Here is a 17,476-nt window from a genome sequence, read left to right as displayed (position 1 = left end):
GTGTAATGTTACACATATGATTGTCTTCATAATTTTCAAATACAAACAATTACTTAATTAAAACAACTTGAAAGAATATACTGCTTTATTTTTGTATAAAACATTAACTACAGTGAAAACTAAACATTAGTGTGAAATGCCTTGTTTTGTTAAATTATTTATAATCTGAAAATAAAAGATTATCAGTAACAAGTATTCTGATCAGCAGGGAGGCAACAGTCCCTCCTTTTTACTGTACCTGATAACTACAAATCTTTTTGCATCTTATTTGCTGGATAATGCCAACGGGAAAGATTGTTTAGTTTCTAAATGTTGGTAAAAGGATCTTGTTGGATTACGTAAAGCAATACTTGATTAAAGAAACAAACCTGTGCTATTGTTATGGTACTCATTTTTATTTAGTACAGAGTTACAATGCGTTTTACAAAACGTGTTTGTTCTAGTTTATCCCCTAACATATGAAATATTTCTGGATGGAGCAAAACTTCTTTTTTTTTCTCAACAGGTTTCTTGTGACCATGTTCACTATTTGCAGCAAAACATTTGATGGTTCTGTGATCACACTCCAACATTTTAGCAATTTCCATAGTGCTGCATCTCTCTGGATAACTTTTTACAGTTTTGGACCTTTCACAGTCACTTAAATCTTTTTCGGCCCCTTTTGTCTGAGGAAAAGAAGCTGCCTAATAATTTTGCACACCTTCATACTGGGTGTTGATCTTTATATGGCCACTTCCTCCCTCATTAAACAAATACACATCAGATGATTTGTTCACATTAAATAAAGATTAAAGTTTATACAGCTTGGAGTTTTAAAATATCCATAGAAATAATGATATGGTTCAAAACTAAAACTTGCCTAATAGTTGTGCACACAGTCTATGTGACCACATAGTGACTGTTTTCCAGCATGGTAAACTAAAAATGAAATGTATCCCTTTAAACGTAGACAGAGGACAAATGTAATGTTATGTCAAGAGCTTCACCTAAACGTAATGTAAACATTTGTTATTGGATGGCTTTTTTCTGAGAACATGGCAACATTAATGAATAATCACACTAAAGCTTCACTTGCAATCTTACAAAACAAGAAAAGAAACAAAACGGGCTTTACAGCCAGAAAGAGCGACAAGTATTAGCATACATATTAGAAAAAGTTATTATGACCTACAGTACTTGGGTGAGAAAAAGTACAGTGTCTGATCTTTGTAGATGGACAGATAAGTGGTATTTACCCTTTTACAGGTTCTCAGCCCACAAAGGCTTACAAGACACAAGAAAAACATAAACAAACAAGCGGACAGACATATATTTTATTTAAACAAAAAGCTTCGGTAACACTTTATTTAAACTTTACCTTTAATAACATAAATTTACCTAATTTTTAAAGTGCAATCAGTAATACTTTTATAACAAATTTATATCAGTAATGATTTCTTGGTTAATGTCAAGTTGTCATAACAAAGACATTTTGAATAATGTCAACTTTGTATTAAAAGTGTCATAATTTACCGAATGACACTTTATGACAACAGCCATAAATATTCAAGAAGGCTTATTCATGTTCATGACAGGTGTTATGTCATGTTTATGAAAGTGTCATGACAGTCTTATTCAACCCCCTTCAAATAAAGTGTTACCAAAGCTTCTAAGGTGCCAGGCCTTCAAAATAAATTGTGTGCCAACTGAAACTTAAAATACTTAAATATACATTTTATCCCTACCCGTTAATATAAAGTATTTTAGTAAATAAATCATATCTCACCCTCAAGTACATAAGACAGTAAAGCAAAAAGTGGACTTCTCTCCCACTTTCCCCCAAATCACACAAAGAACATCTTCGGCCTTCCTCTGGGTACTTTGGTCTCCAAAGCCAAAGTACCGTATCTGAACTGGGCGCACATGGACCGTCGTTTTATAGAAAGTTTCCGTGATGCATATGGCTCAAGACCATATAGGGATCCTTTAGTAAAATATAAGTATGTAATTTTTGTTTATATAAGATATCAACTGCCCACTAAACTTCAAAATAAAACCGTTTAAGCTATTCAATATTACATCTTGTCTTATTCCTATATGTACCGAAAGTCTCAAATATCTTCTCCATATGTCTGGCCCAAGTACACCCATTTGTGAAATCCCAAAGGAAAATGTGTTTTGTTAATCTATGATCTGGCATATTAATGAACGTATTCCACAATCTAACCATATCTGCAAAATGGTTAGATATTGCAGATATCTAACTTCACGTGGTCACCCCATATCTCCATATAATGCCATTTTAGGAGTATTTCTATAGACATATAAGAAATATCGCAGGGCTCTACACTGAACTTTTTCACTGGGAGGTTGTTGACAGTAACTCCGACACCATAATCCAATACTGGGCAAACACAAGACGTATACAACTCAGTATACAACTTATATCAATCAATCAATCAATCAATCAATCAATCAATCAATCAATCAATTTAATCTTATTTCAGCACATTTCAGCATCAAGGGATTTCAAAGTGCTTTACATAATAAATCATTATATTAATTCAAGTGCCATTGTTAAATTCTTAATTGATTACATTTCAAAAGCAACTCTAACCAGCTGGGATTTTAGACTAGATTTAAAGGAAGGCAGTGTTTCAGCAGTTTTGCAGTTTTCTGGAAGCTTGTTCCAGATTTGCTGTGCATAGAAGCTGAATGCTGCTTCTCATCATCTGGTTCTAGCTCTGGGGATGCAGAGCAGTCTCTCAGAAGACCCTGACTGTATTAATATTTGACTGTATTTATAACTGAAGCCTGCGCTCTTCCAGCTGAGTTTGAATGGAATTGTAATCCTTCTTCCAATGTCAAATATTCATCCACAGTAAATCCCAAATATTTGTTTTTGCAATAGACAAATCTGTAGGCCCAAAACAAAATGTAAATGTTATCAATGCACTACTCCGTTTTCTGAAAGGAATAACTTCAGTTTATTCATTTCAGTAAACTATTGCTCCTCTAGTATCTAGTTGATAGGCACTAGAGGATCAGCAGTTTGAGACTTGGGGAGTGGTTTAATAATAGATTTTGCCATTTAGATGGGCAAAAACCTTGTTCACAATATGTGGACAAAAGCTTTAACAGCCTGGTTCATTTCACATTTTATTCAATCTTTTATTCAGACTTCATTTGACAGATTACTGTAACCCATAACCTTCCCACATTTTAACTTATCAATAGGTTTATGAAGTTAATTTTCTGAAATGTGAGAGTTTAATTGAAGATTTGAGGAACTCATTGGCATAAAACTTCAATTTGATTCTTAATAGCTACTGTCCTTTCTAAATAAGATTAATCCCATTCAGGAGAGGCAAAACTAGCAGAAAATATATTTCCAAAGTCAGTTTGCCACTTGTGCAAAACCTTGTTAATAACAAGACATAAGGAGCCATCCTCCTGAACCACTTCTAGGGGAATCTTTTTAGTTTTTCTGGAGCCTAGTTGAGTTATCAAGTTCCAAAATGCCTGAGGGTTATGAGTTTGACTTGTATATAAATAAATCCAGTTTCTGACAAAGTGGTGGAGTTCTTTCCAATTAGTTACTCAAAGTACTTAAAACTAATAAAAAAGGGTCTAATAACTGGACATTCCCAAAGACAATGTATCAAAGTAATTTTGACAATTTCAACATAGTAGATGAAGTTTGAGACCAAATATATAAAATTTTACTAATGTCCTATGAAATCTTTGCCTTATTGTAGATTATGTAAGTTTACACTAGAAAGTATGAACACATACTTGATAGTGTTCATTCCTCATCCACAAACAAGTATTTTTATAGTTACTGCTGTAAAAACTTCTTTTTTGCTTTGTATCTATTCTCTTTTTGGACAAAAAACAAACTTATATATCGTTACATATCCGATATACAAATGGATAATTTGTCGGAAGGAAAAAGAAAACAATTTTATGGTTTTTAAATGTTTTTTTTTTTTTAATCACAGTTCTTGTCAGAAAAAGATTTAAATGTGTTGGTAAACAACATCAGATATATTAATTAAGCTTATTTTTTTCTGCTATATTTCAGCCAGTTTTAAATTGCCCTAAAAATGATTAGTTTTGGTCATTTCTGCTGCATCCCCTCATCCTGGAGTGTGTATGTCGCTCCATCCTATCTAAGAGGGGACCTGTGTCGTTCTTCACCAGCCAACAGTGGACCTCTGTCGTTCTGTACAGACAAAGTGGGGACCTTAATTTTTCCTGTAATGCCTTTGACATGTTCTGGAACTAAAACAATATACACACATTTATTAATTTATTTCTGTCTGTTTGTCCAAGAAGTTCAGAAGTAAAGATATTTGATAAAAGGTAATTTTCTTATTTATCTGGAGTGTGTATTTGTCTTTAAAAATTAAATTTGTCTTTAAAAATGTGCTCTGTAAATAACTTTTTTAAGCTGAATCAAGTTCTTTTGATTCAGCTTACATATTGTTTTTGTCTTAAAAAATAATTTAGTTAATTTCTGCTGCATCCCCTCATCCTGGAGTGTGTATGTCGCTCCATCCTATCTAAGAGGGGACCTGTGTCGTTCTTCACCAGCCAACAGTGGACCTCTGTCGTTCTGTACAGACAAAGTGGGGACCTTAATTTTTCCTGTAATGCCTTTGACATGTTCTGGAACTAAAACAATATACACACATTTATTAATTTATTTCTGTCTGTTTGTCCAAGAAGTTCAGAAGTAAAGATATTTGATAAAAGGTAATTTTCTTATTTATCTGGAGTGTGTATTTGTCTTTAGAAATTAAATTTGTCTTTAAAAATGTGCTCTGTAAATATTTTTTTAAGCTGAATCAAGTTGTTTTGATTCAGCTTACATATTGTTTTTGTCTTAAAAAATAATTTAGTTAATTTCTGCTGCATACACACCCCCATCCTGGAGTGTGTATGTTGCTCCATCCTATCTAAGAGGGGACCTGTGTCGTTCTTCACCAGCCAACAGTGGACCTCTGTCGTTCTGTACAGACAAAGTGGGGACCTTAATTTTTCCTGTAATGCCTTTGACATGTTCTGGAACTAAAAATATACATACATTTATTAATTTATTTCTGTCTGTTTGTCCAAGAAGTTCAGAAGTAAAGATATTTAATAAAAGGTAATTTTCTTATTTATCTGAGTGTGTATGTCGCTCTATCCTATCCAAGAGGGGACTTGTGTCGTTCTATACAGACCAAGTGGGGACCTTTTACTTTCTGATAGGTTTGACATGGGCTGTTTTAAATTTGTCTTTAAAAAATGTGCTCTGTAAATAAATTTTTTACTCTTTATTCTGATCACTTTCTGCTGCAGATCCCTTCGCTATTGGAATGTCAGTTCATATACCATTTAACCTTTCCATGATGAGGAAACATTTGACAAATGTTGGGATCTGTAGTTTTTATCAAATGAAATAGTTCACCTAAAGTTGTTTTGATTCAACTTACATATTTTTTGTCTTAAAAAAAATCTTCTTTATCCCCCATCCTGGAGTGTGTATGTCGCTCCATCCTATCTAAGAGGGGACCTGTGTCGTTCTATACAGACCAAGTGGGGACCTTTTTTTTTTCTTGAAATGCCTTTGACATGGACTGGAATTAAAAAAAATATACACATATTTATGTGTCTCTGTCTGTCCATCCCTTCTTTATTAAGAAGGGACCTGTGTCGTTCTTCACCAGCCAACAGTAGACCCCTGTCATTCTATACAGACTAAGTGGGGACCTTTACTTTGTAATGTACCACCAATGTACCACCTTAAGAGACAAAATTCATATTAAAAATATATATTTGTTGTTGATACTGCAGACCTTGTTATTAATTCATGCCATCATTAATGGTATTCAAAATATTATTCATTTTCCCTGATGGCCATTATGTCACTTTTTTGGGTAATATTTGTATTGAAAATAATTAATTATACAACATCACCCAGTTAAATCATAAATTTATTAAAATAGTTAAAGTAATTGTAGTAAGTAAATCCTCTATAGGTCAAAAATGGGTAGAGTCAGTTGTATTGCAGTATGTAAATGTCCCCTCTTTGTAAGGTAAACGTCGCTCAGAGATCTAGGTCCCCTCTTGGCAATTTCTTTAAAAATGATTAAAAGTCAAATCTTCAGTTATATTATGGTAATAGAGCTTTAAAATAAATTTTATTATGGGTTTTTACTTTTTCAACAAACTAGAAACAGAAGTCCCCTCTTGGTAGGACTAAACTGATAGTCCCCTGTTGGTATGGTGCGTATGTATGTGTGTTCGTGCGCATGCGTGTGAGATACCAATGGAAGAGAGTCTGTGGAGCAGGACTGATGGTATTGAACGCTACTCAGACATCAAGGAGAACGAGAAGAGAAAGTAAACCTGAATCTGCTGCCATGAGGAGAGTGTTTTTCATTTATTAGGTTTATTTGATAGGGACAGACACATATCTGATAGGTATTTTTCTCGAACCTTCGTAAAAGAAACACAGACAACGTATATGAATTTTATGGCCAAGCTTTTGCAAAAGGAGAAGACTCAGCAAACTGCTCCTCTGAGCCGTTCAGTGAGCGTTCTTAAGACCTTTGGTTACAGATTTGTCTTTTATTATCAAGCAAAAAGAGGGAGGATAGGTAAGGAAGACAGCAGAGACAAAATATTACTGCACAGAGACAGTTTCTAAGATAGGGAGTATTCCAGTTGATAAGGAGGCACCTGTGGAAACGTAATTTAAGGTCTGGGAAACACACAGTTAACTGTTTCACATGAAGACGAACAGGCAGATGGGGCCCCCAGGTCAGTTTATACACACAGAAGGAAGAGAACACTTTAAACTGAAAATCACAATAATCTATAGACTGAATGCTGATTAACTATTGATTAACATTAGACTGAATATGAACTAAAGTAATAACAAAATGATAATACCAAAAAATCTCTAACAATATCGACATAGACAAACTGAGCAGAACAGCAGTCCCATGTTTGCGTCACAGTGCAGTAGCAACAGCTAATTTGCAGCACTTGACCCTAGATAGGCTTTTAAACGGTAGCTCTTAAAACTAGTAAAAATTGAAGTAATAATCATTTAAAATGGCACAATGTAATGTTGATAACATATACACAAACAGTGAATCATAAAACAATTAAGTATCGATACAGTTCTGTTTTTGATGTAACCAGATTTTTGTTTGTTTTTTAAACATACTGAAACTGGTTACAGACTTTAAATCAACTGGATTTAAAGTTAGATGTTAGTGATTCTGTGACTGGATGTGTTCATACAGACGGTTCTTGGTTAAATGGAGATGGAGCTGAGAGGAAACTGTTTTTTCTAGGATTTTGGAGATGAAAGGAAGGTTAGAAATAGAGCGGAAATTATTGAAATTATTTGGACCCAATCCAGGTTTTTTAAGGATAGGAGTAACAACTGCAATTTTGAAGGTAGTAGGAACGATTCCAGATGAAAGAGACGAGTGGATGATGGCAGAAACAACTGGGAGAAGGGAAAAAAATCTCTGTTAGCAAAAAATGCCCTTGAACAAAAACTAAACATAACATTGAAGGTACTGGTTGTCCTTCCTGTCAGATCTTCATACTACCAAAGTGGAAATAAGAACTACATTCAGCCAAAAGAGTACAGATTATGAAGTCTGTATACTATATTGTCCTTCAATAATCATGAGACTTAGACAGAGAAGATGGACATATCTGACTACCTGATGCAATAGTTCACTCCTCCTTTACCCAAGGAAATGAGGAAGGGAGGGTCAGTGGAGAGAACCAGAGTTGAGTCTTTTTTCATCCAGTGTCATGAATACAAAGAGAAAAAGGCAGGAAGAAACGATAAAGCCAATAAATTAAAATCAGGTCAATAATTTTCATTTATCATTCGATTATTTGATTTATTGTTACAAGCCAATTCATCTGTTTTTGTTTTTTTAACAGGAGAATCAGAGAAGAAGTAGACCCACCAGTCCTGATTCTCCATGAATGATGAGACCACCATTATGCATCAGCAGCAGAACATTATGACCACCAACCTCAGACTGAGGTAAATTCAGGATAAATAAACTACAAACTACAACCATCCAGTCAGCCATCTTGGATTCAAATGAACATTTATGTGGAAAACTGAAGATCTGACAGGAAGGAAAACCAGAACCTTCAAGATCTGCAAACATTTCTCACTGGTTTCTGTGGTTAATGTTTCTGGGAGCTCATATCCAGATTACTGGTCTGTATGGGTTTCAGTGGTTCTGATGCTGACGGAACTACAACCTGATAGAAACCAATAAAAAATATCAGAACCAGATCAGCTGCTGAACCCAAATTAGAGAAATTAAATCCAGACAGGAAACAGCAAAGTGGAGCCACTGGATGGATGGAAGAGACCAGAATAAAACTAAAACAATAAACCAGTGAGATCTACTGGGAGGACTGGTAAGAAATGAGTTGCTGGAACCAGAACCTGAAGTTCTGATCCAGAACCAACGACCAGCTGAGGTCACCAGGGATCAGTTAGAGAGAAGAATGGACCAGAACCAATAAGCTCTGAGGCTGATCAGCAGCTTCCAGAGAGACTGGAGAGGAAGAAGAGCAGAGAGAGGAAGAGGAGCAGAGAGAGGAAGGTGACCTTACCGAGCAGGAGGACCATCATCATCATCATCATCATCATCTTAATCATCATCATCATCATCATCATCATCATCAATCTCCTCTTCTCAGAACAAACAGAGAGGCTTCCATCAGATCCCAGCACTTGACCATCTCCGACACCAGATCACCGTTTCTACTGGAACCAGCAGAGACACACAGAGGGGGAGGTCTGGTAAACTGGGAAACGGACCTGGGTGGAGCACAGAGGGGGAAATGGATGAACTACAGCACAGGGAAATTAGTTTACAACTGTTTTTGTTCTGGTTTTTAGGTTAAACACCAGAGGATTCACACAAAGAGTCCCTGCTGCAAGAACACTGATATTCATCTTGATTTTGTATTTTTGGAATTGGAGCAGCTCTAGTGTGGTCCAGATCCAAAAAAGGGCTGAAATCGCTCTTTATTGAAGTTTTAACAGTTATCTGAAGATAACAAAAAATTTGGTGGACTCGCCTTCTAGTCATTTCCCGAATTGGAAGCTGTAATTGGAAACCAACTTCAGCTTCATGGACCAAAATAAATTTAAATACAAAATTCTGACTTAAAAAAAGCTACAAAAAAAAGAACTAAATTGGACTAAAAATGAGTGTGCCTGGTCTAGATAGTCTAGTCACATGCCTTGGAAGCTATTGAAGAAAACATATTATTTAATATTAAATTTACTTAAAATATTGAATATGACTTAAAAATTTAATAAAGAATAATGTGTCTAGTGTAATAACATGAATTACAACTTTTTTGTGTCAGTGAGGCAAGACAATTATTTATATTTGTGTTTGATTCGGAAATTTATTATTGTCCTCGTTCCAAGCGCTTAAGGAGGGAGCGATAGAGAATGGCTGGCCGAAATTAGTGTTCATAAATCAGATCAACCTTGAGCTAAACGCTGCTTACTCTGCGGAGTGCAAATATGCAATATCCAACTAAAAACTACCTCCACTGTGGTAAAAAGTTGTCACTCATGCCCTGAATTACTGTGCATAGCTGTTGACTAAGGTGTGGGTTATATGGAACAACGTTGTGACCAAAGTCGGCTATATATATAGTGATGTAACATTCACGAAAGATCCGGTTCTCCTGGATGGATCTTTACTAAGTCCTATAGATACTGAAGCCTCACTGAGAGCTGTTCTTTGTTCTTGTGATGCTCTGGTACATTGCAGTAGCTATTGTTTTATTTCATTAAAATAGATATATATTTAATTGGTGAATAAATTAAACTAGAACGTAAGAACACAGAGCATGTTCATTGCTCTTTGACTGTTTTCGTCATCTGTCGTGGTGGCAGACATTGCAGCAGCATGAGAACAGTCACGGTGCTCCTTCTGCTTGGTTACTTCTTGCTTGTTGTCCCTTGGACAGTGTTCATAGTTGAGCGTTTACCATTAATGCATTGTCTTAATTACTATGTTTAATGGTGCAGAAAGTTGTGGTTTCTGGCATGGGGAATATGGGCAACCACCCAGGGAGTCTCCATGCCCTGGGTGGAGATAATGCCCAGGGCGTTATCTCCATGGATTGTGGCACAGAGATGGAAGCAAAGCAGAATTAAGAGTTTGAATTGATAATGATATTGGTTAAATTTATGTCAGCTCTAAGTATTTAATATCTAGGTCTTTTTATGGGAATGTGGATATTTTGGCTCAATTTGAGAAGCAATTTTGATAGATGCACTTATTATGATTACTTATTATTGTGTCATGTAGCGCGAGGCGCTGGTCTTGGTCTTGATTTGGTCTCGGGTTCGGTGGTCTTGACTACAACTCTGCTAAGTGGCTCCTTGGTTGCAAGTCCTCCCCCCACCCACCCTCTTTCCATCCCCTTTCTGTTGGATTTCTTTCAAAATAAAAGTGACTAGTCACAAAAAAAAGTGAAGTTCATGCTATGTTAGGACAGGAGACAAGATGTTTCCATCCCTGAAATTATGATGCATAGAATCACATATCTAAGATTAAGCTATGTTACAGAGTAAACACAATAAAAACATGCTTTATCTGTGGTATTGTTCATTAAAATGACACATTTCTGATGTATTAAAATTAAATACGATGGGTACACTTAATGATATTTTATTAGTGATTAGGTAATGCATTCAGCAAGTACTTTTAATACTTGAGTATTTTTAAAAGCCAGTACTCTTTTACTTTTACTTAAGTAAAAATGTTAATGTGGTACTTTTACTAGAGTACATTTTTGTCTGTGTATTTGTACTTTCATTTAAGTACATTTTTTGAGTACTTTCTCCACCACTGCCGAGGCCTTGATGGGTTCATCAGTTAGAAAGGCACCAGAGAGCTGAGAGAGACACGGAGCGGCAACACTTCCCTCTATTAACAAGTCAGAGAGTTATTTTCATCCTCCGCTCAAAATGGACAAGTACAAATGATGCTGAAGTCAGAAGAGTTCAACTACAGTTCTCATGAGCCTCTACAGGAAGTGACAAAGGCTGAAGGAAAACGTTCTGACCTCATTCCCTTAAAGCCTGAAAACAAATGAATAAAAATTATTTAAACGCTTCAAATCAGGAGTATTCCACTATTACTGCATCGTTTCTGCTAGTAGGTCTGATTAGAAACTTGGATTTTTCTAATAGCAGAAACAATAAGTTGCAAATGAAGCCTGTTCGTGTTGCTGCACATCCTGAGCCGGTCAATTGTTTTACAATTTGGATTAAAATTAATGTTTCTACATTTTATGTAAATATTTTGTCATGATAACAAAACTTTCATCATCAATTCCCCCCAAAAAGAACTCTTTGGATGTTGAATTTACTAAAGCAGCATCATGAATAAAAAAGGTTGAACTTAGTTTATAATATTATAACCAATTTATGTTTGATTTTAGTTTGATCATCTGAAACATTTAAGAATAAAAAACAAAGTGTAGAACAAGAGCAGCAACATAATATCTAACCGCCTCATGATCTCAGACGTAAAAAACTACAAACATGTCTGCTTCTTATCAGTAAACATGGCTGTCTACTGATAAGTTTTATGGTTCAGTTGTAACCGAAACCTCCACAGCAACCTTTGTTTTGACAGACATCAGAGTAACTTTGTTCACCACAGAACCAGAAGCAATCAAAACAAACACATTTATTGATGCTGACACCAAACGATGTAAACAGAGCTGCAGGGACAGGAAGTTCTGATTCTTTTCTCTTCATAGAGCGAAAAACTCACTGAGCTCCAGTGAAGTTTCAGTAAAAAGTGATTTTACCTTCAACTCCGAGAGACTTGATTTAATTCACTCGTTCTTCAGAGCTTCTCTTCTCTTCCTGCTATCAGTGAAGAATGAGACTCAGGAGCTTCTCCCTCCCTCACTTACAGGAAACCACTTTTCTCTGGGGAGCACCATGTTGCAGCAAACAGGAAGCGGCGGGAACAGACCAGATGTCAGACCCATACCTTATTTGGAACCCCAACTCCCCCGAACTGGAGCCTCCCAGCAACCAAGGCGCTCAAACTTCTACAAATACAAATTTGAATCTAGGTCGATTTTTTAAAAACATATTTATTGAATTTTATAACAAAAAAAGAACAAGTGGTAGTGATACATTTGACATAAGATTCACATTAAACAACTTAGTCCCCAAAGTAAACAAATATGAATAATAAAGAAAACAATAAAACAACTCAACAGTACATATATCAGAAAGCAAAAACAGAGAAATAAAGAAAAAAAAAACACACACAAAAAGATTCAGCTATCTGCACTGTTCTCTTAATCTCCGTTGTAGTGTTTCAGAAACTTGGTCAACGGTGTCAAATTTCTCTCCCTTTCCTCTGACAACATAAGTGAGTCGGTCCAGAGCCATGCATGACGTCATCTCCTTTACCAACATGTAGTTTGACAATGTGTCCAATTTTTTCCAGTGAAGAGATATTAATCTCCTGGCCTGCAGGAGTCCAAAGTTAATCAACTGTCTGGAACTAAAAACACAGTTCTCTGGATAAATACCTAAAACACACATTTTAGCCTCAGCAGGTACATTCACTCCAACAATCTTTGACAAAGTTTATGTAACTGAGTTTGGACACACACAGTGAAAAGGAGTACCCCTTCATACCAAACACTTACTGCAGCTATCTGGGATGTTAGGTCCCCAGCGGTTCAGTTTGACTGGAGTCATGCAAGTTCTTATCAACCAATTGTATTGGAGGAGTTTCGTACTTGTATTAATTGACTGCTTTTGGGCTTTTAAGCATGCAGTTTCCCAGTCTGCCACTTGTATCTCTTCTTGAAAGTCAGATCTCCATGCATCCAATCTGCAGTGGATTCCTCATCATGCATTAGAAAGGCTGCATAAAATAAAGAAATGTGACCTCTCCTCTAGATTTTCTAGTACAATATTTTCTAGGTATGACAGTGGTGGTTTGGTTTCAATCTGTTTGTGTTTTGACATAATTAAATGTTTAATTTGTAAATACTAATAAAAGTGTTTCTTTGAGATGCTATATATTTGGCAAAGCTGCTCAAATGTAAGAAGCCTGTCATCCTTATGAAGATCTGCCAGTTTCTGTACACCTTTATTTGCCCAGAATCTAGGTAGATTTTTCATGTGATCTTAAGTGAGTCTCAAACTCAGAATCATCAGACCCAAAGGAAAGACTCAATTATAGAGACAACCAAGTTACTGCCAACTAAGGCACTCGAACTGCTACAAAACCACTTGGTAGGTTTTTCATGTGATCTTTTAAAACCTTCCCATAAGTGGGTCTTAAACCCATGTGGCGGGAGCAGTGTGATAAGAATTGGGAACTTAAGTTTAAAAATACTATTTTAATAATTAGTTGCAACAACTCCACTAAAAGTTACCTTCAAGGCACACAGACCCGCTACAGATGAGGCTTGAGACAATCTCACAATGTAACAATTTTTATTTATTCTATAATTGTTTGTTTAATCAAAATACTAGTCTAAAACCACTCACACATTAAAAGTCAGTGTTAGCGCAACTCAGGGACGGGAGTGCAATTTGGGGTAGTGTCCTAAAAGAAAAGAAACACAGCAAACGAAACAAGGCAAAACAAAAGAAAATCGTGCACCAAACCAAAAGGAGTACCACCACCCGGAAAGTCCACCACCAACACCACGAGCTGGCCGTTCCTGTCAAAAAAACAAAGAAGAGAGACATTCAAATTACAAACAATACAATTATACAGTTCAGCCCACAATCAAGCAGCAATAGTCCAAATTAAGAGTCTGTCCGGGGAGAAACCGATCCGCTGTAGCAGACGCCACTCAGAGCGGCAGTAGAAAGATAGTCCGAGCTGATCACCAATCAGCCCAAATTAGCCACACTGGACGAGTGGTAGGAGCCAGCTGTACGCCGACCAGGATGGCGGGCATGAAGCCAGCAAACAGGACGACAGGTAGGCAGTCGACAGGTTATCCAGTTGACAGGCGGACCGTCGGTCGGGGACAACCAGAACAGCGGGCAAACAGCCGGCCAAGGACAAACAGCAGCGGCTATCAAAAATAAATGTTAGAAATGGAATCTAAAAGCATCCAAACTCCAGCACTTCACCTACCACTGAGCTCTTTATGTAGTGCCTCTAAAAGGAAGGAGGAAACGTGGAGCTTGTACAGGCGGCGGCGATCAGAGTGTCGTTAAGCGCATCGTTTGCGCGCACGCATTAATTTGCAGCTGTTATACAGAAAATGTAACTAAATCACAAGTAATAAGTTTGCTTGAGAGAGGTGAAGCCTGCCTTACCTAGCGTGCCGCACCAGCAAACGCCGAGGTCTGAACCGGAAGGAAAACAACGTCATGTCAACCAGGTGAGGGAGGGCCCTTTATATACAGGCAGCCAGCGCCACAACCAATTAGATTCAAGCACTTGTGTGGTGCGTTCAAAGGCCACAGGGCATACTGCCACATTCCACCCCCCCAAACTGCATCGACGCCCCGACGATGATCCCACTTAACACCAAGGTCGAAATACAGCAGACATGGTACTAGATGAAGGCGTTTCTCTCACTGCTGGTCTTGGAAGATGATGGAGATTATGGTGCTGGCCAGCCGTTGATCGTGCCGATCTACGCACAGACACCTCGCTGGGCCCAGACTCTGCTGCCGGTACAACTGCTAATGAGGTAGGTTGATTCACAGTCACACCAGAGGGAGCCACAGCAGCAGGAGAAGGAGCCACAGCAGGAGGTGGGACAGGCGGTACCTGCTCCTGAGGCCATGGCCTCAAGAACAAATCACCCTCCAAAGACAGCTCGCCCTCTGAAATGGAGTGATGTTCAGAAGGTGCACCTTCAACAGGAACTGAATTAGGTGCATCAGCACCAATCAGGACCTTCAGCAAAGAGCGATGTACCCTCCTTACCCTGGTCTGGTCATGAACTGGTGCCACTGAATACACTACACCACCCTCTCTTGGGACTTGAATAACCACATGCGTCACTGAACTCCACAAATCCTGAGTTTTCTGACGACCTTTACTCCCCAAATTTCGGATCAACACAAACTGGCCCTCCTTAAGAGGAGCTTCTCTAACGTTTTTATCATAATTAGCTTTTCTGCGTCCTGCAGACATCCTTAGTTTTTCTCTAGCACCCTCAAATGCTATATGCAAGCGAGTCTGATGTTCTTTGACCCACTCATGAACAGTTCCTGCAACTGGATTTTGAACTCTTCCCAACAAAAAGTCAACTGGAAGACGTGGTTCTTGACCGAATATTAAAAAAAATGGTGACTCACCAGTTGATTGATGAGGGGTGGTGTTATATGCATAAAGCAACTGGGGCAAACAGACACTCCAGTCTCGTTTCCGGGACGTGGGCAAAGTTCTCAACAAGTTGTGAAGTGTTCTATTAAAACGTTCACATTGCCCGTTACCAGCTGGATGGTAAGGTGTGGTACGAGATTTAATGATACCATACAAACTACAAAGCTGCTGGATAAGAGTGCTTTCAAAGTTGCGGCCCTGGTCTGAATGGATGCGTGCTGGTACTCCAAATTTTGCAAACCATTCAGTGACCAGGACCTGCGCTACAGTGGAGGCGCGCTGATCCCTGGTTGGGACTGCCAATGTATATTTGGAAAACACATCAGTCATCACCAATACATTTTCTAGCCCAGATGGAGTTGGCTCTAACAAAGTAAAATCAATGGCCAAAATTTCATTGGGTTTTGATGCCAGCAAATGGCCCATGAAGCCACGAGCAGGTGGTTGGCTATCCTTAGCAACCTGGCACCGCTCGCAGGTTTTACACCAATCTGCTACCTCTTGTGACATACCTGGCCAATAGCAGCGAGATCGTAGCAACGCCAAGGTCCTTTCCACCCCCTGATGCCCATGCTCCTGATGGACTTGAGTCATGATGTCCTTGGTCAGGGACTTCGGCAGGAGAAGTTGGTGCACTTCCCCACCACCATCTGGGCGAAACACTCGCCGATACATTAGACCATCCAACTCAGCCAGGCGATCCCACTGGTTGAGCAATGCAAGAGCAGATTGTGAAAGCCTTTGCCGCTCAGTACGATTTGGCCGCTCTTTTCTCTGCCAAAAGACAAGAACTTCCTGAAGTACCGGATCAGCCTGCTGGAGGACCTGGAGATCACCAGGAGCAAGAGAGGGAAAGACAGTTACAGAGGATTGCGTGGTTTGTGTTTGCTCACTCTGCACAGCTAGCTGTAATGGCTGAGGCACAAGAGTACCTGAAACCAAAGAAGTCACTTCCGATGGAGCCGGCCAAGGCTGACGAGACAAAGCATCAGCATTTTGATTGGACTTAGCAGGTCGATACTTTAACTCAAAGTTAAAAGAAGCAAGCTGGGCTGCCCAGCGCTGCTCCACTGCTCCAAGCTTAGCCGAATCCAAGTGGCTCAGAGGATTATTGTCTGTATAAACAATACACCTGTGGCCCAAAAGGTAATCTCTAAATTTTTCTGTCATTGCCCATTTAAGGCCCAACAGCTCCAGTTTCATCGAGCTGTAATTTGACATATTTCGCTCGCTAGGTCTTAACCCGCGGCTAGCAAAAGCAATGGGTCTTATCTTGCCCTCTTGTTCTTGTGACAAGACCGCTCCCAAACCACTATGGCTTGCATCCACCTCTAGAATGAAAGGGAGGGAAAAATCTGCGTAAGCAAGGACTGGAGCAGATGTGAGCTTGGTTTTAATGGCCTCAAAACTCTGTTGACACTCCTCAGTCCAGGCTCTGACAATACTCTGGGCAGCCTTCTTTTTAGACTCTTTACTAGTAAGCTCCGCTGCTCTACGATGCAAGGGGGCAGCCATCTTAGCAAACCCTTCTACAAACCTACGGTAGTAGCTAGCGAATCCCAAAAAGGAACGCAACTCGGTGGCCGTGGTGGGCACAGGCCAATTTGCTACCACCTCAATTTTAGTGGGGTCAGTGGCTACTCCCTGGTCAGAAATTACATGACCCAGGTAGTTCACCTTCTGCTGGAAAAAGCAGCACTTACTGAGCTTAGCTTTAAGGCCCTCTTTCTGAAGCCGTCCTAACACCACGTCCAACCTCTCAAGATGTTGCTGCACAGAGGATGAAAACACAACAATGTCATCTAAATACAGCAAGAGGGATTGGCATTGCTGGTCACCAAAAATGCGCTGCATCAAGCGTTGGAATGTGCTCGGAGCATTGCATAGGCCGAAAGGCATGCGATTCCACTCAAAAAGCCCAAACGGTGTACAAAAAGCGGTTTTATGGCGATCGCTTGCTGTGACCGGAACCTGATTATACCCACTGGCCAAGTCCATAGTGGAAAACCACCGGGCCCCTGTCAGAGCATCAAGAGACTCCTCGATACGAGGGAGTGGAAAAGCGTCCTTCCGTGTCTTGATGT

General features: G+C 38.8%; 1 long non-coding RNA gene across 1 annotated transcript; it reads right to left on the bottom strand.

Annotated features, from left to right (window-relative positions):
• Positions 1–6,387: 6,387 nt before the first annotated feature.
• On the bottom strand, positions 6,388–14,656 carry LOC148160848 (uncharacterized). The gene is made up of 3 exons (XR_015766038.1): positions 11,872–14,656; positions 8,635–8,842; positions 6,388–7,489 (listed from the first exon to the last, which is right to left on the bottom strand). It is a non-coding gene; the product is annotated as an uncharacterized LOC148160848 (long non-coding RNA).
• Positions 14,657–17,476: the final 2,820 nt, after the last annotated feature.

The sequence above is a fragment of the Poecilia mexicana genome, unplaced genomic scaffold (genome assembly GCF_051168715.1).
Source record: "Poecilia mexicana isolate PSO_F unplaced genomic scaffold, ASM5116871v1 scaffold_2, whole genome shotgun sequence".
Classification (NCBI taxonomy): domain Eukaryota; kingdom Metazoa; phylum Chordata; class Actinopteri; order Cyprinodontiformes; family Poeciliidae; genus Poecilia; species Poecilia mexicana.
This window is presented reverse-complemented; position numbering and strand designations above follow the sequence as displayed.